This window comes from Camelus dromedarius, chromosome 23 (genome assembly GCF_036321535.1).
Source record: "Camelus dromedarius isolate mCamDro1 chromosome 23, mCamDro1.pat, whole genome shotgun sequence".
Classification (NCBI taxonomy): domain Eukaryota; kingdom Metazoa; phylum Chordata; class Mammalia; order Artiodactyla; family Camelidae; genus Camelus; species Camelus dromedarius.
The window spans coordinates 5,237,947-5,263,442 of NC_087458.1; the positions used below are offsets into that span (position 1 = coordinate 5,237,947).

The window sequence follows — 25,496 nt, forward strand, 5'->3', positions numbered from 1 at the left end:
CTGTGGTGAATACTTTTTACGTATCATCTCCTTTAATCTTCACAACATTTCTGTGAGATTTTTATTGTATTTCATTTTACAGATGAAGAAACAGGTTCTAAGAGTCCTCTCCAAGGTCACACAGATTGTAGGTGAAGGAACTAGGGTTTGAACCTATATCTACCTTATCATAATCCCCTTTCTTTCAGCCATTATACTAGCTTACCTCTGTGTATCTATTACACACACCTATTAGGCGAAAATTATGCAATTTTAGAAGTGTCAGTTCCACCCAAAAACAAAATATATGAAAATGCAATAAAAAGAGTGTTATCAGCCAGGAAAAGGAAAAACCATATCCTCTGGCCCCGTGAAGGCTCTCTTCTAGGCTATAAAAATATGTTAACGGGCCATACCTGAAAGTAATGTTTTCAGAAGTGTTCAGGGTGAACTTAAGCGTGGTCCTTCTTCTTGGAATTTCTTGCATCATTCTGCTATCCATTGGTAATCTGGCAGCTTAGGCCCTAGACCCTTGGGAAAATGTCATTAACATACATAAAGGATGTCAAATATATTGCCTGAGGGAAGCAAAAATAATGAGAAAGCTGTATTAAGCACGGAGGGTCAGCTTCTCTGTACTTTTCCACCAGGTGATGATGCTGCTCTAATGCTGATGAAGATAGCAGCCGTCATTCATCAAGTGCCCAGAATCTTCTAGACATGATGTGTTCACATGCTTATATATCTATTCTTCACAGTAACCCACTGAGATCAGTGTTATTGTCATTCTCATTTTACAGATAAGGAAATGAAAGCATAGAGAAATTGGGAATAATTTGTCCAGAATCACACCTTGTGATTGTCCGCTGCTAAAGCCTGTCACTTAACCACACATATACCACATTTATGGGCACAATCAATTCCTGTTAGGGCACTCCGTTAGGGGAGCCATCTTATCTTATTCACCACACCATCTAGACAGTGTCTGGAACTTAGTTAACACTTAGAAAGTACCTGCTCGCAAAATGGTAATGGATATACCACTGCTCTCATAGCCAGGGAGTCCCAGACGACCAAGACGACCACCTGGAAAGTGGTGTTGTCCCTTGGATATTATGGTCATTTTCAGTTGCATGCACCTTTTGGAATTGTGCTTGTTTTCATGGAGATGACTCTTGTGGCAGGAGGACTTTCAGACCCCCAGACTCCACACTGAAATAGATTTTTTTTTAACTTTGTTTTTATTTATTTTAGGGGGGGGTAATTAGGTTTATTTATTTTTATTTACTTTTTAACGGAGGTACTGGGGAATGAACCCAGAACCTCATGCATTCTAGGCATGTGCTCTACCACTGAGCTATACCCTCCCCCCTGAAATAGATTTTTAAAGCCATCCTTGCACCACAACTTCAGGATCCTAGTTTAGAACTTTGAAACTAGTTCCATAATTTCTCTGCTTTCAGCTCTGCCACTCACTCTTTTGTATTCTTTGTGTTCAGGTCTCTCTTCCTCTTCTGATGTGCAGAGTGTACTAGATAAAAGTATAGGCTTAGGAGTCAGAGAGATATGAGTTCAAATTTCAGCTCTGCCTTTTGCTCGTTGTGCTCCAGGAGCAATGAGCTAATCCTCTGAGCCTCAGTTTTCCAATATTTATAACACCTACCTGTCAGGTGTTTTATTAGGTAGGAATAACAATACATACCTCACTGGTGGAGATTACTTAAGGTAATTTGTGAAATTCCTTAGTACCTACTTGGCGTATAATAAATGCTTAGTAACCATATAATTATTGCAAGACCCTTTTAAAGTATCTTATAACATCTATCACAGTGTCTTACACATAGGAAGCGCTCAACCATGTTTGATCAAAATAAATTAGGAGCTAACAGTAGGCAGAAATCCTACTTATCTGTCAAAAGCATTGCCCCAGAAGATGTCATGATTTTTTTTAATAACAGTTTTATTGAAACATAAACATACCATAAAATCCAGCCTTTTAAAGTGTATAATTCAGTGATTTTTAGGATATTCACAGAGTTGTGCAACTAAAACATAGTTTCATTTGTGTTCTTCAGTAAGTTTCCTCACTTCCCGACGCTTCAGTTTTCCCTCTAAAATAACCACAAAGTGTTCCTAGTGTCAGGGTATAAGTGGACAAATATCAGGTCATTTCAGCTGTAATTCTGGAGACCAGTTATGTTCCTACCAGAGGCCCAAACACTATTTGGAAAGGAACCAAAATGATGATTTCTAAGGATCTAGTTGATAGTCTCTGCAGAGGATTTTGCCTGCATGGGTCCTGAAAGGTGGTTTAGTTCAGTGAAGCAGAGGCCCAGAGTCATGAGCGAGGGTATGATCTCAGCTGTACCATTTCCCTGGGTCTGGACCCTCTTCTTGCTCTGTTCTACTCATCTCTTTACCCTCTGCACATCCCACATCTACACAGCTCTCAGTTCTCAGGAACTACCAGACTCTTCGATTTTAGGTCCATTTTGTGAAGCTTGTGCACTCAGCAGATTGATTGTCTTGAGGGGTAAGCAATACCTTAGAATATTAAAAACAACTTTAATTGTGTCTGTAAAAGTCCCAGCTTTTGGTTTTTCCACTGGATACTAGCTGAGTTTTGTTTTCATATCTCATCCTATTCAAGGGGGACCTTCTCCAAGTTTAAGTAGTCTGCTTTAGCTTCCTGTTACGTTCAAAGGGAATTCCTTAAAGGACTTAGCTTAGGGCCTAAATGAGCCCGTGCCTATCACAGGAACTAAATGTTTTCACTGTGCTGGGACTGTTAGGACCCCCTATTTTGGGGGTTTTCAATGAACTCAACTTAGAGCTGATACCTGAAAGTTGATCCAAGGACACTGATGTCTATTAAATGCCTCTTTTCTCTAAAAGCAATTTACGGTGCTATTTTTGGCTCATAATATGATGCAGTAGGAAGAATACTGACTTTGCAGAAGACTGATTGTTTTTTGTATTACATCTCCAACGTCTACCACCTAGGTTACCTTGAGCAATTTTCTAAATCTGAGTCTCTTTCCATACTTATGAAATAAGGATAATGTCAGACTCGTGAGAATTAAATGAAATAATATTAGGATAATGTTGACCACATGATAAGAATTTAATATATTTTATTTCCTTTCCTTCTTATTTTCAAGTTGAATCTGATTAGTATAGTGTTATCAATAGGTTTCGGGGCTGATGGTTCTTGGAGATGGTTCTTAACCCTGTTCCCTCCTAGCATTCTCTCTTCTTAGGTAAAATCAGAGGCCATTTGAGTTGAACTGTTGGAACCCAGCTTTCAAAGGAGCTTAAATTTTCTATTATGAAAAGTTCACAGGGAAGATGGAACCATTAGCCACACCAGCTGAGAGTGCCCCCACCCCCAGGTCCCTTCCTCTTTTCCCCACATCATTGTTACTGTCTCAAGATTCTTGTACTAGAGCAGCAGTCTCACAGAGAGACGCCTCCTGATGCACCCAGGCTTTCGGTCGGTAACACGAAGACTCAGTGACTTGCTCCGTCCTGATCTAACTGAGATGTGCCATCTGGGGTGTCCAGATGCTTGCTGGAATCTACTCAGGGCCATTTCTGAAGGCTGAGTCTCAGAAGCACAAGTGATTTTTGCAGCCACGATATCAATAATTGTGATGACAGTATGAAGAAGAGGTTGCTGTCTGATGGATTTAGAAACTTACTGGCTAGATCAGCCTGGCTGAAGAGGAAGGAACTTGGGTTAGCTCTGTAGCTCTATGATTCGCTAGATGATCTAGAATTTGTATTCTGACAATTTGCAAGGCATGATTATTAAGTAAGGCAGGAGATTTTTTTTCCTTAAAACAACCTAGAAATGGTGTAATCAAAGTAGTTTCCCATATACATATATATGCTCAAAATGTTAATGGGAACTCTTTCTTCAAAGCATTAAGAGCATTACATGCTTTTAAATAACATTTGATAGGTGAAAATACTGGCCAATAAAGCATGAATTTGATTTTTGGAATCATTTGTAAGCATTTGAACCAAGTTTGGTAACAAAGAGAATAACTTAAGAAGTTTTTTTCAAAAGGGAGTCCATTGTTAAGTATGAATTTAAAGTAACCAGACTAATTTCTTCACTCCAGTGACTCAGCGATTCATGCTACTTCAGTGAGCATTTTTTGTGGACTTGCTATGTTCCCATGACCCTTTTCTTTGTGTGGATGTGCTTCCAATGATGAAGCAGTCCAAGATTGTATGAAATAGAATCATGGAAGTCAGATCCGGATTGAAGCTTGGCCTGGGGTCTGGGTATCAGGAAAACTGCTGAAGATTTGTGTATGCATCACTTTTACCCGCCCCACCCCCATCCCCACCCCGCCAGACGCTCACTCCTCTCTACGCATACTCCCACCCACAGTTAAAATACATTATTGAAAAGCAATAATATGCAAGACCCAGTACTTGTGTCTTCAATGAAAGTGTCTTCAATGAAATTATATTGGCTTGGGATGATTTATGAGCCTGGAATTTTCCATCACTCCCTTCTAACAATCTTGGCACTCTCCCGTTTAGAAGGGTATTGAGGATTTGCCATCTGGGATTACCTAGGATACCGTGTGCATGCATGTGCACACATTTACACAAGTACATAGATGTGTATATACACCTATCCACCCTCTTCCCCAAATCATTACGTTTTAACCAGGGACAGACTTGCTCTAAATATCCAGTAAAGCTGATTTTTCATGCCTTATGAATGAGGAGAAAATTGATAAAAATTGTATCTTGGGCTGCCTAGGATGACATCTTCGAATAGCACTAGGGAAAAATAAATCCAGGATCTCTATGAGTTATAGCTATGGGGCTTAGATTTAATTAATTGTGGTTTAATTAATTTTATTGATTGTTGCCGTTATCTAGGATAATTTTGTTTTCCCTTTTAAATTAGTTGTGTTTATTTTACGTATTGTAGATAAAGTCACTCCACCCATGTGCTAATTCCTTGCCTCTGGCGCTGATTAGGCTTCAGAGCCTGGGTCTTCTGGGACTGCTCAGTTTAGATCGCCTCTGAGCATTTGGACTCTAAGAGGAAGGACAGAAAAGTGGGATCTGGGGAAAAGCCACCTCTGCAGGGCCTTACTTCTTCTTCAGTGGGAAGTTGTCCTCCTTGGGGACTGGTGTCTTGATTTAGGGACACTCGGTCACCACTTTAGCAAGATAATTGCAAAAGGCAGAGAGAGTAATTATTTAATGTAATTATTATAGGGTAACTAAGGTCTCTGGATTGACCTTGTACTCTAACCCAACCGCTCCACTCCCTGCCCCTAGTTTTGTGCGGGTCAAAGACACTGGGAGCAGAATCTGCTCCCTGAGGGTCCAGGACCCCTGGCTGAGGGAGACCAGTAGTGAGCTTTTTCAGATGTTCAAACATGACATTCCACTGATTTCTGAGATGCATGTGGCTTGACAGGCAGCTATACTGTGGAGAGTGGGACCTTTGCTATAAGAGAAGAAGCTATTAGCCCAGACTTCTGCAAGGGCCTTTCTCGCACTCATTTCCTAAGTCGGGTCCACAGAGAGGAATTCAGAGTAGACCAAGCGTGGGACTCTTAAAGAAGTATGTTTAATGACTTCTTCCTAAAAACTAAAACAAAATCTATAGCCAAGTTGTTTAGAGTGATTGAGAGCATAAAACTTGGAATCTGATAGATCTGGGTTTGAATCCTACCTCTGCCACTTACTAGTTAAATGACATAATATTTCTGTAAATGTGAGGAATTTTCTCCATGGGGGTTGTTATAAAGCTTAAAAGAATTAAGTCAAGTGCCTGGAACAAAATAGCCATTCAGTAAGAGGTAGAAATTGCTGGGGTTTTGCCAAAAAAAAAAAAAAAAAAAAAGATATCTTGATTTGCATTTGATTGGAATACTGTATTTTTTACATCTCTTTTATGGATGATACCATCATCATGAAGGTTGCTCTTCATAATTTTGTTCTGAGAGCTAAAACCGTAAGTCAGATGTACTCGGGATTAATCAGCATCTCCGAGCATCAAATACTGTACAAAGTGCCCTGTGATAGGTCTGCTTGGAAGAGGGTCTTGGTTTTGGCCCAGCTGGCTGCTGGGAAACACTGATTAAAGGTAATTATGATGCCAACAATCTTGATGCTATTTATGGTGATGATGACGATGATGATAATGACACAAACTCTATTCATAATGGATATAGCATCCTCAGATGAGAACGTTTATTTTTGCCCCAGCAGCTCAGAGCCTAGGTCCTAGGTTTGCCTGCAGGGTGCATCAATTGTCTCCTTTTTCTTGCATTCACACTGTGTTTGATCCACTGCCAGTAAGGGGGTCAATGTTGTATTTATCCTGCTTTTAAAATCTATAACCTTTCTTCACCTGGTTACACTCTAGCCTTTGGAAGCCCTTTCCTGGTTGTATGTGGTTCGCAGCCACTCACCCTCAACAGGAAGGCTTACTCTTCCCAAATATTAAGACCATGGATTCTTTTGGGGCTTTATAGATAGAAAAATCCTTCTGTCTCTTCTCTTTCATAAAGAAGCCAGAGTCCCAGCAACCTCTAATGGATTATGGATTTATGGACTTCACTGCCTCTTGCCCTCCTACCCCTTAGAATTCTTATGGACAGGTAGGTCTGGGTGGTTCAGATTGGTTTAAATGACAGGGAGACATCAGCTGACTGAGGTATATTCTGCAGCTTTAAAAACTGCCTCTACCTGCATGTAAAGCTAAGCTTTCAAGTTCAGCTGCTTCTGTCTCCTGCAAGTTGCTCAAGGCTGCCAGTGGCTGGAATAGCAAAACCCAACCCACCTCAGGGCTGTATGTAAAGCCAGAGGGAGGCTGAGTCAGGTTCATGCCGGCCAAATTCAGATCCTGCCTGCTGTAGGACTGGTGCCCTCACCTGTTAGTGCCACAACCCAGCAATCTGGGGCCTAGGCGAAGCTATTTGTCAAACAGCAACGTGAGTGATAAAACAGGCTACGATGTCTATTTTGCGAATGGTAGTGAAGAGAGGGCCTTTTATATATTAATTTAAATACAGATTCTGTGACCTCCGCCCTAAGAAACTCAGAGGTTGGCTGCTCTAACCCACATCTACACCAAGCCCATGACAGAGGACTGCGCTTTAGCTCTTAGCCAATTTGAAAACAGTCTCATATGCTTTAATTCTTATACCCAAGAAATATTCACAGGAGCTGATATGTGCTGGACCATCACAAAAGGAACAGGTGAAAAAGTATCAAACACACTCAGTGAATTATCCATTCAAACAAAAACTGATATGTTCATATATTCAGAGTGATGCACAATACAATTGATGAATATCTGATCCATTTTGCAAAGTGAGAGAAGCCAGGCTCAGAAGGCTGAATTCTCTGTAATTGCATCTATATGACGTTCTGGAAAAGATGAAGCTATAGGGACAGAAATCAGATCAGTTGTTGCCAGAGTCTGGAGCTGGGGGGAGCGCTTGACTACAAAGGGACATGGAGGTTATATTTTTTGATAATGGGACTGTTCTATATCTTGATTATGGTGGTGGTTATACAGCTATTTGCATTTGTCAAAGCCTGCAGGGCTGTATACTAAAAAGATTAAATTTTAGCCTATGTAAATTACATCTTAATAAAAATTTTAAAATAAATTTAAAATAATAAGACCTTCTGTGGCCACTGTTTAATATCACATTGCCTTTCCAGCACTCTCAGTTTCGTTTCCCTTTGCTTTATTTTTCCATGGCACTTATCACGGTCCAACACACTATATAATTTACTTACCTGTTGTGATACTGCTGTTATGGTATGTGTGTCTCTCCCCCACCCTGGTATATAAGCTCTTTAAGGACAGAGCTGTATCTGTTTTATTTACTGCTGTGTTGCACATACCTAGAACAATGCCTGGCACATCACAGATACTCAGAATATTTGTTGGATCGATTAACAAATTAGTGAATAATTTAGCGTCAGGAGATCTGTGTTTGTCCTCCACCCTTTCCTAGTTGTATACGCTGGATAAACTATATAAACTCCCCTTACTCAGCTATCGCTTCTATAAAATGGGGTGATAACATACACTTTACTTACTTCAACAGACTTTGTGAGGATAAAATGGAAAATTTGTAAAAGCTTGTGATAAACTCTATAGTATATTCATTAATATTATCATTATGATTATTACTTTTAAAAATCCACACCATATTTAATTTCTTTGTTTACTACTTTCTTTTCTTTTCTCCACTTATGTAACATCTATAGTCCTAGGCCTACAACTTGGCCCCCAGTCTTACATTGATCTAATTATTTAAAATGTGAAATGTTTTGTCAACCCAGCGAGATTTTAAGACAGTGGGAACTATAGTTCTGTATCATATATTTTAAATTCTTACTGATAAAGTGATTTTGTTCTTTTTATTCATTCAATCAAGGAATCGACCAGTGCAAGGGCCCCAAGGTAGAATGTGCCTGGCAAGTTCAGCGAGCAGCTGGGAGGCCAGTGTGGCTGGAGCAGAGTGAGTGGGAGGGAGAATGCTCGGAATGTGTGGTCCACACCTTTAGGCCTTAGATGTTGGCTTTTATTTTAATGAGATGGGGAGTTAATGTCAGGTTTAGAACAGAGGGGTGACCTGAATTCCTTTTTGAAAGCTTCTTTCTACCCACTTATGTTGAGAATAGACTGTGAGGGGCCAAAGGTCGACTTGGGGAGACCAGTTATGAAGCTATTGCAGGAATGCAGGCAAGAGATGATTGTTAAATACATAATTATGTTTGATCCAGTTTATCCTTATTTATGTAAATAAAGAAACAAAGGAAGAAAAAAATCTTTTGTCAGTTCACGTGTTGTCAGGCTTAGAAAACATGATCACCTTACCCTACTGTCTAAACACCTACCATGGTAGAAATAATACGTGCTGAGAAATGCTTCTGAGTTGGGGGATTGGAATTCTTGTACTACGAGGACTGAGAGCTGTGCAGCCCTCTTGAAGAGTCTAAAATCATCTTGCTCTGCTCTTTGGACCTGTGGGCAGAGACGCACCTGGGGCCTTTTCCAGCCGGAAGTTTTAGTTGTGAGACAGAGCCACCTAGGATGATGTGCCCGCACACCCTCCCCGTCTCCTGCTGTCACTGCTCTGCGTTACTGGCACCCGTCAGGGGCACTCGCTGCAGTGCACGGAGACTTCTGTGAGCGTGCCCGTGCCCATCCCAGCACGGGCCCGGGCCCGTCCCCGGCCAGCGTCCTGCCTGCTCACTGGGATACAGCTGTCTCAGTATCTGGAAACTTCATTTCCCGAGGAAATTCAGACTTCTAGGCAGCAGTGAATGCCTCACCAGAAGTGAGTTTTTTCGGTTAATAGCGCAAGGTCTGAAGCAGACTAGATTTGGATTTGAGTCTGCTTTCTGCTCCTTTGCTGTGTCACCCGGGAAGGTGATTGAGCTTCCCTGATCTTGAGTTTCCTCAAATGTAAAATTGAGACTCATCCATTCAATTGCTCATTGACACCAACTGTGTTTATGAAGCATGAGCTGGGCATCGTGCTAGGGGCTGGGGATACAGCGGTGAATGAATAGACATGGTCTTTGCCTTCAGAGCATTTACAGTATAAAGGATAGTAGTAAGAAGTACCTCACAGTGTCATTCTAAGGTTAAATAAGAAACTTGTGTGTGTGGATACCTTGGCTTGTCTTCCCTGCTGCTACCTTTTCATGGAACTGTCCATCCCTTCTGAGCCCTCTCCACGGTTATTTGGTCCCGGTTTTCTGCCCTATCAAGCTAGCCAGTGAGTACCTTTCCTTGGGATTCAGTATTAGCACTATATAATTCCATTTTTAGTCTCTGCCCTGTGTGTTAAGTGGAGGTGATATTAACTCCAGAAGTACGAACATCCTTGTAGCTTGGGAAAAACACTTGGAGAGAGAATAATGAAGCAGGGAGCAGAGGCACAAAAAAGTCTGGAGACAAGAGATGACAAAAATCCTGATGGTATGGTCCTCCCTGGCTCCAGTTCATTGCTGAGACAATTGTATCCCTGCCCTTGGGCCTGTGACACGCCCTCGTAGTTTTATCTATGCCGTCATTTTGTTTAAAGTAGCTCAAACTAGTCTCTATTACTCCCAATCAGTTCTTGCACACCGAAGGCACTCAAGTGAAAGCTTTTATAATTATCGTTCAAGAACATGCAATTCCCTGTATTTCTTCTATCCCCCCTCCACACACACACACACACACACACACACACACACACTTTGTGCAGAACATGACTATCTCTCCAATTCTGATCTGCCCCCAGTTCTGGGCGGTGCCCTGGAGAGCTCCGTCTAGATGTCTTGTGGAACCATCCCACCCAAGCCTAACACGCTTACCCCATCCACTCACGTAGCTTTGCGCACTTCTTCGGTCTGCCGCCTGTAAAATCACTCACCTGGTTGCTCAGAATCCGGGGAGTTGTCCTAGACTTCTGCTCTCTCATTTCCCACATCCAGTCATTCAACAAGTTGTCTGGATTTTGCTTTCTAAACACCTCGTCAGTGCCTCCTCTCAGCCCCGTGCCCCCTGCTGCCATTTAGGTCGCATCATCCCTCCCCAGCATTGTCGGTCCGTATTCCTCCAGCCTCTTGTTTAACTATTGGCGAAAGACAAGAGAGTGGCTGTACTAGACCATATATGCATAAGACAATTAAATATTGTTTTGCCTTATTTGGGAAGACTGAACTATTGCATCACTTTTTTTAAAGTTACATTTGATTTTAAAAAGGAGGACTTAGAGGAGACTGAGGAGCTGCGCCAAGTCCTGTTCCAACATGCTATTAGTACACACGATAAAATACCTTTCTCCTCGGTGATACGTGTAGGCAGGGAAATTCCATTGGGAATGGGAATGGAGAGAAATAGACAATTGATAAGTGAATAAACATATGATCTGACAGATAGTGATAAGTACTGGGAAGAAAATAAAGCAGGGTAAAGAGGACTGGGAGTTGAGGGTGTGAGGTGTGTTTTATATGTGGTGTTCAGGGAAGGCCTAACTGATAAAGCGACATTTGCGCAAAGGCAAGAAGGCAGTGAGGGCTCAAGCCACGCTCCCGGGCAGGGGGAGTTTTCTAGGCAGAAGGACAAAGGTAAAGGCCCCGTGTTAGGAGCCATGTGGTGCATTTAAGGGACAGCAAGCAACCAGGTGGTTGGAGTAGAGTGAGCAAGGGAGAGAGGGATAGGAGGATGAGTTTAGAGAGGTAGTGGAGGCAAGACCTTATATTATAAAATAGTAGTTGGGTAGGAGAGTTTTGAGGTGTAAGCTAGCTCAAGCTTACAGCTTGACCAGGAACAAATAAAAAAGTGATTTGGTGGTTGTCGGGGGGGAGGGGGGGCAGGTGAAATGCATCAGGGGGATCAAGAGGTACAAACTTCCAGTCATAAAATAAACAGGTCAGGGGGTGTAATGTACAGCATAGAGTCAATAACATTGTCTTGCAAACTTGAAAGTAAATAAGCAAACCTTAAAAGAAAGTAGATCTTAAAAATTCTCAACACAAGAAAAACACTAGTTTTGTAACTTCGTATGGTGACAGATGATAACTAGACTTATTATCATTTCACAGTGTATACAGATGTCTAATCATTATGTTACACCTGAAACTAATGTAAGTTGTATGTTAATAATCCTCCAGAAAGGCCCTATTTCAGGATATGTGTGGTAGACCAGGTAGACGGAAGACAGAGCGTATGCCTGGCGAGCCTAGGCCAACACATCCTTATTTGGCCCATAATTGGGATAAAATAGATGGAATGGCAATAAGAGAACAACTAGGAAGAGAAATCAGATTTTAGTGCAGAGCCAGTCAAGTTATTATTACCATGTGCTTATTATGTGCCAGAAATATACTGAGCCCTTTAAGGCAGTATTTCTTGAATCCTTGCTATTATTACCCCTATTTTGTAGATGAGTTACAGAGAGGTTAAACAGCTTTCCGCAAATCAAACCAGGCTGTAACTTCAGGCAGTCTGGCTGCAGTCTGCACTCCTGATCACAACAGCAGGCAGCCTCTCTGTTTGGAAGAAGGGAAAGGCTGGCCGCCAAAGAAGATTCAGAAACCCAGCTTCTGAACAACTCAAGTAAATTAGGTCCCCACCATGTGCCCAGCACTAAGTAGGACTTATCTGTTAAGCTAGACAAAGTCAAACGCTTTAAACTCTGTCACATCCTAGTAATTTGCTAAACTCTGTATACAGCTGGCTTTGGAGCCTGAGGCATGATATTGCCAGTGGTGCTGTAAAGAACCTTCTTGTTCTCTAAACAACTGGCTGAGTATGATCACGATGAATCACTACTTAGGAAGGTGTTAAAGAGGATCCAGGATCAGCCCTGTGATGTATCCAAATTGCATACCCATTGCCTGATTCCTTATTGGTGAGCACTGCCAAGAATGCAAGGCTTTTGTCTGAGGTGACAGCATCCAGTTATGTGGGAGCGTTGTGGGAATGATGGCACCCAAGAAGAAGCCTGCTCTCAAGAATGCAGGAAGCATTTTAGGTTGACAGGTGCCAAGCATCCAAGGCAATGGTGTCTGAGGTGTCACCAGCTGTTTTGCCAAATGACAATGCCAAGGAAAACAGAGTTGAATGGAGGCCAGAATAATTAAATGTTTCTTCCTTTCAAAGAGGGTGCGGATAGCTCTATCATCGCTAAGCTTGGTATACCCATTTGGTTTTGATTAGGAAACGAGAGCCAATATGAGTGTTAAGGGGATGAGAGATTTGATGTTATCAGTTAGAGATTATGTGAATGAGGGTGGAGCTGAGAGAATGAGGACTTTAGAAAATTGGAGAAAAAGTCTAAAAGCTATCACGTCTGGCCACTTCAACCTCCTTGAAATAAAGGCTTCCTCTTTGGTCCCACCTTCCATGTCTCTTTCATTGGCAGACTGCAGTGTGGCACTATATAGGAAGGGGTTCTGGGAAATGTTGTTCTCAGACTTGGAAAAGCATGGGATGGTGATGGTGTGATGTTTGTAGCAGGCAATGTGGCAAACCTGGTATAAAATCTCCAAAAAAGCAAGGATCAAGTGATGAAGAGAGAAATCCACCAACTGTTCTCACCAGTATCCTCTACTTTTTGACCTTCATCCCTCTCCACTTGCTGCTCAGAATCCCTCTTTTGGACCAGTCTTACCATCTACACCCTCCTCCTGTCTACATATAGGGGACACCACTCTACTCTAGATTTATCCCAGCATGTTTTTTTCCAACCCTGGTAGCTTTACCACTTTCATTGAGCTATAAATCAAACACTAATTCATTCTCTATTTTTAGAGAAAATAATGATCACTTCTTAATTTCTGTCATGCTTTTAGAAATTTACCTCCATCTGCACTCCTCCTGACCTCCTCACATTCTCTTACAGTGGGAAAAGGGTCCCAACGCTGGTCCAAGGCCAATCCTTGAGGTCCCAGACCCCATCTTCTCCCATCCTCTCATGGAACTTCCTTCCTCCATCTGTCCATCTTGCTTTTTCTCCACAGTATTTCCTTTCTCTGCTTAGCAGAAAAACATGCTCAGGTCTCTGCTATCTTGAAATAACTTCTTCCTTGATCTCTGCAGTGTGAAGCTTTTTGAAAGAACAATCTCCCTTTGACTCTTCTTCTCCTCCTCCTAATTTTGCTGCATCCATTTTGGTATGACTTTGACTCCTTTTTTTGCCACATTCTACTGTAATATTAAAATCAAGGTCACTCTAATTGCTAAATTCAATGGCCATTTTCAGTTCTGACATTTTCTTGGTCTCTCTGTAGCGTTTGAACATTTCACAGCTCCATCCTTGACACTGTCTCCTCTCTTGGCTCCTGACAGACTGCTATCGTCTAATTCTCTGTTATTCTTTCACAATTCATTGTGATATTATCTTCCTTCCCTCATGAACACTTTAAAGATTGTATTCCCCTGTGTTTCATCTGAAGTCTTCTTTTCTTTATCTGTACATTTTTTTATGGCTTATTCATATCCCTGGCTTTGACCTTAACCCAATTTGATTATCTTCCTTTGTAATTTTTTTTTTCTGGTGGTGATATACTTTGATTCTTTTCTCTTTATCTTTTTTTGTATCTGCTGTAGATTTTTTCTTTGTGGCTGCCATGAAGCTTGTATAACACTTCTTATTGTTGTAACAGTCTATTTTGAGTTGATTACAACTTAAATTCAACCACATACAAAAAATTCTGCACTTTTATACCCCCCCTCCCACACACTATGTTATTGATGTCACAGTTTTCCTTCTTTTTATATTGTGTGTCCATTAACCAGTTCTTGTGGTTGTAATTTTACTTAATACTTTTATTTCTTAACTTTTATACTAGAGCTGGAAGTGACTTACACACCACCCTTAAAGTACTTTGTTATTCTGTATTTGTCTATATACTTACCTCTGTCAGTGAGATTTATACTTTCATATGCTTTCATGTTGCTGTTTAGCATTTTAAAAATTTCAGCTTGAAGAGTTCTCTTTAGCACTTCCAGTAAGGCAGGTATGTGGTGATGACTCCCTTGGTTTTTGTTCATCTAGGAAAGTCTTCATCTTATCTTCCTTTTAAAAGGATAGTTTTGCTGGGTATAGTATTCTTGGTTGGCAGTTTTTTTCCTCCTTTCAGCACTTTGAATATATCATTTCATTTGTTTCTACAAAGTTTCTACTGAGGAATCCGCATATAGTTTCATGGAGTAAATCCCTTGTATGTGACAAGTCACTTTACAATTTAATTATCATGTGTCTAGAGATAGACCTCTTTAGATTCAATCTATTAGAAATTTTGGGGGCTTCAAGAATTTGAATGTCTATCTCCCTCCCTAGATTTGGGGAATTTTCAGCCATTAAAAAAAAGTTAGCTTTTTTTCCTTTTATCTTTCTTTTCTCCTTCTGGGATTCCCATAATCTGTATGTTGGGTTGCTTGATGATGTCTCATAAAGTCCTATAGACTTTCTTTAGTATTTTTCATTCATTTTTCGTTTTTTCCCCCCTGACTGGGTAATTTTAAGTGATTTGTTTTCAAACGTACTGATTTTTTTGTTTAGCTTAATCAAGTCTGCTGTTTATGCTCTGTATTGAAATTTTCAGTTTAGTCATTGTGTTCTTCAGCTCGACCTTCTCTTTGGTTCTCTGTTATGGTTTCTTTCTCTCTGTTGAACTTCTCATTTTTGTTCATGTATTGTTTCTCTGATTTTGTTTAATTAGCTATCTGTGTTCTCTTGTAGCTCACTGAGCATCTTTCATATGATTATTTGGAATTCTTTGCCTGGCAGTTTGTAAATCTCCCTTTCCTTAGGGCCAGTTACTGGAGCTTTATTTCGTTCCTTTGGCAGTACCATGGTTCCCCAGTTCTTCATGATCTTTATAGTCTTGCATTGGTGTCTGCACTTTAAAGGAAGTAGTCGCCCCTTCCAGTCTTTGCAGGCTGGCCTCAGCAGGGAAAGCCATTAACCAGTCAGCCCTGCCAGAGATTCTGGGCAGGCCAGCTGGCAGCATCCATTGGTAGGCCTGCTATCAGAGTTACAAGTGAACAGGCCTGATACTTGGGTCTGCAAGCAGGCAGTTCTGGTGCCAGAGGCTGTAGATGAGTGAATCTGGTTCCAGGGTCTATGGGTTAACCTGGTGCCTGAGTCCATGGTGATAAGCCTGGAGCCAGGGTCTGGAGCGGCTGGCTTGGCAGCAGGATCCACTGGAGTGGATCAGTAGTGAAGCTGGACTCTCACTTTGCTCTCTTTTCCCCACAGGAGAACTCCTGGGCCAAGGGATATCTCTTGGCCCTGCACGGCATGGGTTGCAGGGAAGGGTGATATGAGTAAAGTGATACTGTCCCTCCTACCTTCTTAAACGCATCATTTCTAGGTTCTATACTCCTCCCAGATGCTGTAATCTCTCACCTGGATTCTGGAACCCTCATGAGGATATTTTTGTCTGTGGATAGTTGTCAGATTGGTGTATTGGTGTTTCTGTAGGAGGATGAGGACTGGAACCTCTTGTTTCACCAACTTGCTAATGTCATTCATCCACCAGCAATTTGATTATGATTGATAAATCTATCTCATGATATTGTATGAGGCAGGATAAGCTGTTGTAACAAAAGACTAAAAATTGAATGACCTAAAGAGCAATACATTTATTTTTCTATCATGTAAACAGCCTAAGATTAGTGTTCTAGGTTAGCAGACAGCTCTAATACATACAGGGACCCAGGCTAATGGATGCTCTGCCATCCTCAGCTTGTGATTTCCTGTGTCATTCTAGTAATTACCATTCCAATCAGTAGCAGAGGGAAAGAGCAGAAACTGTGGGACAAGGATTTCTTCTTAAACAAGTGAGAAAGAATTTGCACACCGTGCTGTTGGTCATAGCCACATCTGAGATACTATTATGTGGAAAAAGGAGAAAATGGGTCCTGGTAGACAGCTAGCAGTCTCTTCCACAAATATCAACAAGTACTAAATGGATTTCACGATTTACTGCTATTTCAATTTTCTCTTCTTCCATAGTCTTTTTGTCTGTGTATCACAATCTCCTCCATTGCGTTTACCAGAAACACAAGAACCATCCTAAATTTCACTCTCTCTCACTTCCCAAAGTGAGAAATTCCCATCAAATACTGTCAATCCTGGTGTCTAAATACTTCCTTGAACCATGTCCTCCTTGTCCCCACTGCCACCGGTTTCTTACCTGGATTTCTGAAACAGCTTCCTAAAGTGATCTCTACTCATCTCCAGTCTTGCCGCCATCTAAATAATCCACTTCCCAGACTCCAGAATTAAATTTCTAAAGTACGAATTGAATCATAGGACTCTCAGTTCCTCCAGTAGTTACTCAATACTGTTTGGATAAAATCCAAACTTATTTGTGTGGATTAGGAAGCCCTTCATGAAGAAACACTCAATAAATATTCATTGAATGAACTGAATGATTCATTGAAATATTCATTGAATGGCTTAGCCCTTGCCTACCTCTCTGGTCTTGTCGGCTACCACACCCCGACATCTACCTGTGTACAAACATATGGAAGTTCTCTCAGTTCTCTGTACCTGCCATGTTGTTTCACGCCCCCATGCACCGCCGGAGCTGCGCCGTCAGCCTCTGATGTCCTTCCTGTATTCTCTTTCTCCCATAAGGTTTAATTAGTTCAAGTGTCATTAGTTCAGATATTCCTTGTCTCTTAAGAAATGAAGAAATGTGTATGTATAGTATAGCTCTTGTCATAATCTGCTTTATTTTTTTTATTTTTTATTTTTTTAAGGGAGTGAGGTAATTAGGTTTCTTTTTTTATTTTAATGGAGGTACTGGGGATTGAACTCAGGATTGTGCATGCTGGGCCTGCACTCCACCACTGAGCTATACCCTCCCCCCATAATCTGCTTTAAATTGGTCTTCATGTGCATGATTCAGCATCTACTTGTTAAGTGTTTATCATGTGCCAGCCACAGCCCCTGATGCCCTCATGCAGCGTGCAGTATGGCAGGCAAATTGATACTAAATAGTGCACAAACATAAAATATGAACTGTGAGTTCTCTAGAGAAAAACTGGAGAACACTGGGAGACAGTGTTACAGGGACACTGAGTTTAGACAGGGCGTCAGGGGCCAGGGAAAACCTCTAAGTACATTACATTTAAGCAGAAACCTGCAGTCTATCTTTGGTACTTGCTGTTGTCACTTTCTTACCTCCACTTACTTCTCAACCCCCTGCTTTAATCCTTGCCCCGGGGGATTCATGTGTATGTTGCTCCCTTTGCTTCAAATGACGCCCTCTGCTGGGGGGGGGGAATCCTCCACATTATGTTTGAGATCCAGTTTCAGCCTCATTTCCCTGTGTGAAAACTTTCCTGCCCCTCCAGGCAAAATTAGCCATTTCTTCCTCATTTTGAATCTGCCTCTGTTACAACACTAATCACCTTGTATGTGAGCTCGAGAGGAGAACCTATCCTATAGTTTCTGTAACCTTCTGCTGTCTTGCTCCCTGAGAAACCTGAGGGGATTTTATGTGGTCTAAAAGTCCCTGCTGCCTTCAGACACACCTCTTATGACATGGTTTTGAATCCTAATGATTTCTTGTTTAAATGTATTTCATCTTACCAATATCTTGCACAGAATAAGTCACCCTTAGCTAAATTTAATTCCAAAGGTGTGGTCTAGCTGCATAGGATAGAGGAAGATCATTACTTCCATTATTCTAAAGCTGAGCTCCTAAGGCATCCTTAGACTGCATTGCTTTGAGGGTGCAATTGTATGGCAGGATGAAATCATACTGGGTTGGCTGTGGGAGAGTAACTACTGCTGAACAAATTCAATCTCATCCTACAGGGGTGCTGCTAGTTTATTGGACTCAAAGAAGGAATGTTACATCTGCCCCCTTTAAGCTTCTTGTTTTATTCAGCTCATCAATACAACCTGCTAAGATACGTATGTATTTTTGAAAATCATTTCTGACTTGAAAGTAGTTTCGAACCTTTCCAGTTTTCTGTCATCTGTAAATTTGCTTGACCTGTTTAAGAAATCAGCATTCAAGTGATTAATAAAGATGTTAATTAGAATAAGATGTGGCTAGAATGCTGGCATGACACTATCCACTTTCCTAAGAGAGGTTCTGTTTCATCAGCCATCACCTTCAGTCTTGGCAATTGTAATGACTGTCCATACATCCAAGATATTATAAGAGATCTGGCTAAATGCCCTGTTGAAGTTCAATGACATACCTTCTCAGCATAATAGAATAATTATGATGTATGTTTAAATTAGGAATGAAAATACTTTTACTGGGCTAAAATGGAATGAACAATGAACATGGCTACAAGGCAGCACCAAGAAAGTAGCACCAGAAACTCAGAAGTGTGACATTTGGGAGCCGCCAGGACATTCAGTAGAAAAAATTGAAAGTAGAGAGATTGAGAAAACAGGCAGTGATAAGAATGGCTGTCAGTGGGACCATCAGAGGATATTGCAAAATGGGAATACAGGAATAACAGGAACAAATTAAAGGAAGAGACTTGAGCAGGCTTGTTACGTATCTTCCTGACTTTGGTATTGTAATAGCCCTGGAAATAAATAATGACGGCGTGAAGAGGTGGCTTGTCTGAAGGCTCACAGCTAGAGGTGGGTCTGTGGATTTAACCCGACTCTCTCTGACTCTAGAAAATTAGGAGTTGTTTTTTTTTTTAAACTATACCAGGCTGCTTAGTCTCATGAGGATGTTTTTTAGGGGAATCTAGAAGGCTAATACACAGAATTTTTGTGGCTTCAGAGAGAACAATTCAGAATAGGCTCAGAGGAGTGGATTCTGGACTCAGTGAGAAGGGACTTTTCTTTAATGAATAAGAAAGCTAAGCCCCAAATAATGTTAACTTAGCCTTTTAACATACGAGGCAAGTTGGAAACAGCAAGGAAAGGCTGAGTCACATTCTAGGTCCAGGACTAAAACAATGAGCCTCGTTAATAAGTTAGTGACTCGAGTTGAGCCCTGGGCTTGAGACAGATGGTCCTTCACAGCAACGTGAGGTTGGTGAAGAAGCAGGCGGTGCTGGCTCCAGGCCTGGGGGCACGCTTCCTAGACAGATCCTGGGGACTGAGCTGGCTCCAGAGGTGACTACTAAGGAGATATTCCTATGGTTGCTTGTTGCTTGTTTATAGATGAGGACATTGAAGGCCAAAGACATTAAACAACTTGCCCAAGGTTACATGTCACGTCCAATGTGTGGCAGAAGCGGGACGTGAACCCGGCTCATCTGGCTTCAGAGCCCTCTCTGGCCACTGGTGCTGCGTTGCCTCTTTGGGTGTCACCTCCTCTGTGAAGCCCTCTCAGACTCCCCATCTGGGTTCCCAAAGAGCTGTCATACTTTCATAACTATTCACATTGTATCTTTAATTACTTTGCATTGTTGTTTGTCCTTTTTGTTTGTTTGTCTTAACAAAAATTTTTTTTCATACAGTTGTGAGATCCTCAGGAGCAGAGCCGGAGCCTTGTATCCCCTCTGCACCAGCACAGGTGCCTGGAATTCAGTGATGCTCAGTGGAGGCTCACTAGGTAAATGTCTTTTGAGATAAGATTGTTGGTTTTAAGCGGCAGTCATCGACTCTGGCTCACTCAGGCAGAACAGCATTTTATAGGAAGGCTGTGTAGTGCTTTACAGACTCAGCTGGAAGGGTAAAGAGCGATAGTAAGAAAACAGACAGGAAACTAGGGAAGTGGGGCAGAGAAAAAAAGTCTTCAGGATTTGGCCGTGTGCAAAAAAAATGAGTTCTCACAGGTAAGACACTTAAAACATTATTAGTCACAGAGCAGGAGCAGAGCGCAGCAAATGCTGAGTCTGGCAGAGGAGGTCAGAAAGCAGACTGGGTAGGGTCTTGTGAATATTTCTCAGAATAAAGTCCTTGTTTGGAATTTGTTCTAAGGGCAAAGGGGAACCAATGGTGGCTTCTAAATGGGGCAAGAGAGGTGCTCAGTTCACGCAGGGTCTGTTTGTAAGTTGCCTGAGACCCATTTCAACACAAATGATTGGGACTCCTTGCTGGGAATGGAAGGGCAGGCAGGACTGGAAGGCGTCATTGGGCCCATGACCCCTGAGCGCAGTCAAGGACTCACACAAAAATCGCTGAAGAGCTTACATGCAAATCTTGACCTCAGCTTTCTAGAGGAGCATCTGAAGCCATGACTGCTAAGGTGACCCTCAGAGTCTGGAGGAGCTCATCAGGGAAGTCACCCCGGGGCAAGCAAATCATGAGCTTGGTTTGAAGGAGGGGGTCACAATTTGCCAATCCCCTCCTCTCACCAGTGAAGGAGGGAAGGTCCAGAGAGGGGGAGTGTCTGGCTGATGGTCACAGTGCGGAATTCCCAAGGCTGACTCCTCTGGCCCTTCCCCGCTGCGTTGTGTTGCTGCCCCGACATGACTCTCTTGGCTGCACGTCAGGCAGGACAGTTCCAGCATAGGTCCTGGGGCCATCAGGAGGAATCCGTCATGAAGCAGCCATAAATTCATCCACGAGACTCGAAGAGACCTTGCAGATGCTCTCCAACAATGCCCATGCGTGGGCAGGAGCTCTTTATGAGCTCCTCCGCAAGCCTGAAACCGCCTTGTAAAGGCCGAGGGCAGGGCCTGGAGGGGAGAAACTCCTGCTGCAGAACACGCAGGCGTCTGCCTGTAGGGCCGGGCTCCTCCTTGGCCGGAGCAAAGAGCTCGTTCAGGGAAACTCAAGTGGATTTAAAGAAACACATTTTTTTCCCTGACTTTAAAAATAATATATATTCATAATAGAAAAGTTGTAAAATGCAGAGAAATACAAAGAAGAAAGAAATAGCTCTCATAATTTCATGAGTCAGAGCTCACAATTCACTGCTAACATTTGGCTTATAGCTTCTCAGTGTTTCATTTCTGCATGTGTGTGTCTGTGTGGAGATGTAATGGATAAATATATATGTATACGTATGCATGTATAATATGTATCATAGTAAAATACATACAACGTGAAATTTACCATTTTAACCATTTTTAAGTGTCCAGTTCTATGGCACTAAATACATCCACACTGTTGGGCAACCATCCCCACCATCCATCTTCAGAAACTTTTCATCTTTCCAAACTGAAACTCTATACCCATTAAACACTATTTCCTCCCACCCCCTCATCTCTGGCAACCACCATTTTTTTTTTTGTCTCTATGAGTTTGACGACTCTGAGTACCTCATTTAAGTGGAATCATACAGTATTTGTCCTTTTGTGACTGGCCTGTTTCACTTGGCGTAATGCCCTCAAGACACATTCATGCAGCATGTGTCAGGATTTTCTTCCTTTGGCTGAGTTAACATCCCACTGGGTGTGTACAGACCACGTTTTGTTTATCCACTTACCCGCTTGAGTTGCTTCCACCTTCTGACCATTGTGAGTAATGCTGCTGTGAGCATGAGTTTACAACTATGTTCTGAGTCCCTGCTTTCCCTCCCTTCGGGTGTACACCCAGGAGTGGGATTGCTGGATCATATGGTAATTCCATGTTTTATATATTTAAAAAATTGATCATATACTCATAATTTTATATCACATTGTGAGCATTTTGTAATGTCATTATAAACTCATTTAAAACCTGATTTTTAAGGCCTGCCTAGTATTTACTCCATTATCGTGGCATCCTATTCTAAGATATTTTGATTATTTCTAACTTTTCACTGTTGCAATACGTCCTATACACAAATATTTGAATATATCTGATTATTTCCTTAATATGATAAACTCCTAGAGATGAGACCGTTGTCAAAAGGTAGGAACATTTTAAAGCTTTTGAAGGATATTCATAAATTTATTTTCATAGAGTTTGCTCCAATTTTCTGCCCTTCCAGTAATGTTTAGCTCTTCTTACCCTGATATTTATTTAAAAAAAAATTTCTTTTTGCAACCTGATATCCCAGGTAACTGGCCACCAACAGCACATTTCTGGTTTCCCATAAACCTTATCAGACCAAGTTGTGGGTGTACAGTTAGAAGGAGAATTTGGGAAGTATTATTAGAGGAAAAGAACAAACTTGTATAAGGCAGTTTCTTGTATGAGAAGGTAAGGGGCAGATGGCAGGGGTGGGACGGATAGGTGCAGGTGGGAGAGGGGAAGTCACAGGGCGCCATGTTTGCTGGGCGTCTCTGTGCTCTACATGCAGCAGTGATCCCCCAGCAGCTCCATAAGGGAGATACAGATGCTGATCCTCATTTTCCAGTGAGGAAGCTGAAGCTCAGAGAAAGCCCCAGTGCTAACGCTGTGTAGGTGGCAGGTGGCAGAGCCAGGGCTCAGCCCTGGCCTCTCTGACACTCTGACCCCAGGGACTGGCCTTGGCCTCTTTTCACTGCACCATGATGCTCTCAAGAGAAGCCCGGAACCCCGACATACAGGAGACACAAAGAAGATGGGCAAGGCTGCAAAGTCAAAATGGAAAGGTATAGACAAATGGTATTGTTAGTTCTGACATCCAGGGGCAGGGGAGGGTTGTCGTTCTGTGTGAAGGGGATGACAGGTGCCCTGTTTGCTGGATGGTCAAATTCCCCTGTGAAGGCGTGTGGGTTTAGCACTTGAGGCACGCCACTGAACTGGGTCATCTGACTGATTGCAGCAGAGCCCACAAATCACAGCAGAGCCACCTGCAGGCCGCACATCGTCCTCGGTGAGGTGCTTACGTAAGGGTGTAGAGCAGAGTGATCAGCAGCTTATTTTGTTGACAAGACTCTGGAGGGGAGGCAGGTGGCCAGAACCAGCTAAGTGAGAAAGACCAGGTCATGGGTGGAAAAGTCATAAATCTGTGGTTTACCCCAGATTACTACATTGCTGCTTAATTTGGGGATAAATAATACCCTATGTTATGTTAAGGTGTGACTTAATCTTTCATTGATTGTGGATAAGGAGGTGTAATTAAATTTTACAACACCCTTTTCATAAGACAAACACTTCAACAATATGCATGGCTACCAATCTTATCACAAAATAGGTGGTAATTAGAGCAGCGCGTTCCTGCCGGGTGTGTCATGGCGGACAGCAGTGGATTTTAGTCCTCTGTTTTCTGAGGGTAACTATGTGATGGTTGTGAGTAGTAGGCAGTGGAAAAGGTCCCTGATGAAATGACAGAGAGTGTTTTTTTGGGGGGAGGGCACTGCAGTCATTGCGAGCAGAGTCTCATTATAAACACATCTCTCCCTGCACCAGGGAATGAGGCCCAAACAGCCATTTTCAAGACCAGTGATGATTGCAGTAACGCCACCTGGAATCATACCAAGGCTAAGTGTAGGTTAGGGGATCCCAGAGGCAGACAGCATGGGCTTTTGTTCTCTGAGCTAAGAGTCTTTGGTTATTTCAATATACTTTCCATTATTTCTATTGATTTCATGTTAGCGCCTGGACGGAGACACTAGGTCTGGTTCATCTTATAACATGCCAAGCACAAAACTGGTGCTCAGCAAATTTGTAGTGATTTACAAATCAGCATGTAGCATAGCATCCCATTTTTATTATTTGCGATTATTTGTATTTGGGATGAGGATTGAAAAGATAAGGGAGATTTCAGCCTGTGTACGCGCATTTTCCTCTGTGGATGGTGACCTTCCTTTGAAGACAAAAGAAAAATTGAACCCAAATGATGAGTATGTCATGATACATGATAAAATGTCTCATAAAACAAAAGATGGGTTTTTCTGGTCAGTGTGGCCCAGATTGTTCTAGTTTGTTAAACGTGCCTCTCTAAGTCAGATGCACGAGTTGAGGCACTAATGTTGACTGTGCTTTCCCCAGCCACACCCACCTTCCATTTCTCTGCCTGAATCTTGTGAAAAAATAAGCCAATTAGAGATCCACTCTCTCCCCTCTTCTTAGGTAACAGCCTAAAAATCCTGAGAGGGAGAGAAACGGACCAGTGAGAAACTGATTTTGCCCTGATGGACGGGATGGGGACTTGAGAGAGAAGAGGGGAGGGTTGGTGTTACATGGGTGCATTTGGAATAATATTCTGACATTCAGCCCTAACCCTTAGGCTTTTCTTTGAGGTAGAAATCTCCAGAGCTGAGCCACAGTTCACAGCAGCTGCTAAAAGCTACAATTATCTTCACAGGCAGACACCCCAACCTGTGAGAACCTTCTGTACTGGGTCAGAGTCCAGCTGATTAAGACCATTTGTATCTTCTCCTCCTTCTTCAAACATCCTTCGCTTTATAAACAGCTGGCCTTAAAGAATGCATTACTCAATTCTTAACATTTTTGAGTGCTTACCATGCCATGTGCCAGGCATACACATGCGTTTAGATGAGTAGATGTCTCCTCACAACTGCCATGAGGCGACGCCATTGCTTCTCCACTTGACAGGAGGGTCCTGTGAGCGGCCAGGACAAGGGCGGGCTGCAGCCTTGGTCTCAGGGGCCCCAGGAGAGGTGCACACACTGCTGTTTTCTGACTTGAGGAGAGAGAGCCAAGGGACGCTTACGTCCTTACCTCTCACGTGGGCCACTCCAGAAATACACCTTCCCAGGTGAGATAATCCAGCACCCGGGGGCCACCCCTGCCCAGTGGAGCCACAGCCCTGGCAAGAGGTCAAGTTCTACAGGGGGATCGAGGCAGGGCCTGCCCCAAACCCCATGCTGGGAGCCCATTTGTCAGTGGAGGTGGCTCTGTGAAGGGCACCCCCAGACAAACACGCACACATATACACGCCCCACTATCAGCCCTGTGCCTCTGAGCAGCCTGGGGTGGGTCACTGCGGAGATTTCAGGGCCACTTCCTCCAGGTGCTGCTGTGCCCGGGGTCACACTACTGAGGCTGTCCAGTGGTTTCTGGGTTTCTGACACCATCTCCCATTCCAGAGTAAGCAAATTTACTGCAGGAACTCCTGCAGAGGCTTGTCTTCACCACCACCAGGGGGCGGCAGTACAGCATTACCTGCCCTCCCTATGAACGGAAAGCACCCGGGGACAGAGGTTTGCTGGGCGTTTGGAGTGGACCTTCAGCCCTGGCAAGGCTGGG

General features: G+C 42.6%; 1 long non-coding RNA gene and 1 other non-coding gene across 4 annotated transcripts in view; one reads left to right on the plus strand and one right to left on the minus strand.

Moving 5' to 3' along the window:
• The window catches only part of LOC135318971 (uncharacterized), a 144,418-nt gene that overhangs the window by 88,979 nt on the left and 29,943 nt on the right, over positions 1-25,496 (plus strand). Inside the window, exons 3-4 of one of the 3 annotated variants that reach the window (XR_010377460.1) lie at positions 18,324-18,422; positions 19,946-20,040. The exons of 1 other annotated variant lie outside the window; for it this stretch is intronic. This is a non-coding gene — a long non-coding RNA (uncharacterized LOC135318971). The remainder of the gene's footprint in view (positions 1-18,323; positions 18,423-19,945; positions 20,041-25,496) is intronic. One more of the 3 variants, XR_010377458.1, reaches the window with a different exon arrangement.
• TRNAS-AGA (transfer RNA serine (anticodon AGA)) lies at positions 1,275-1,347 on the minus strand. The gene has a single exon. It is a non-coding gene; the product is annotated as a tRNA-Ser (tRNA).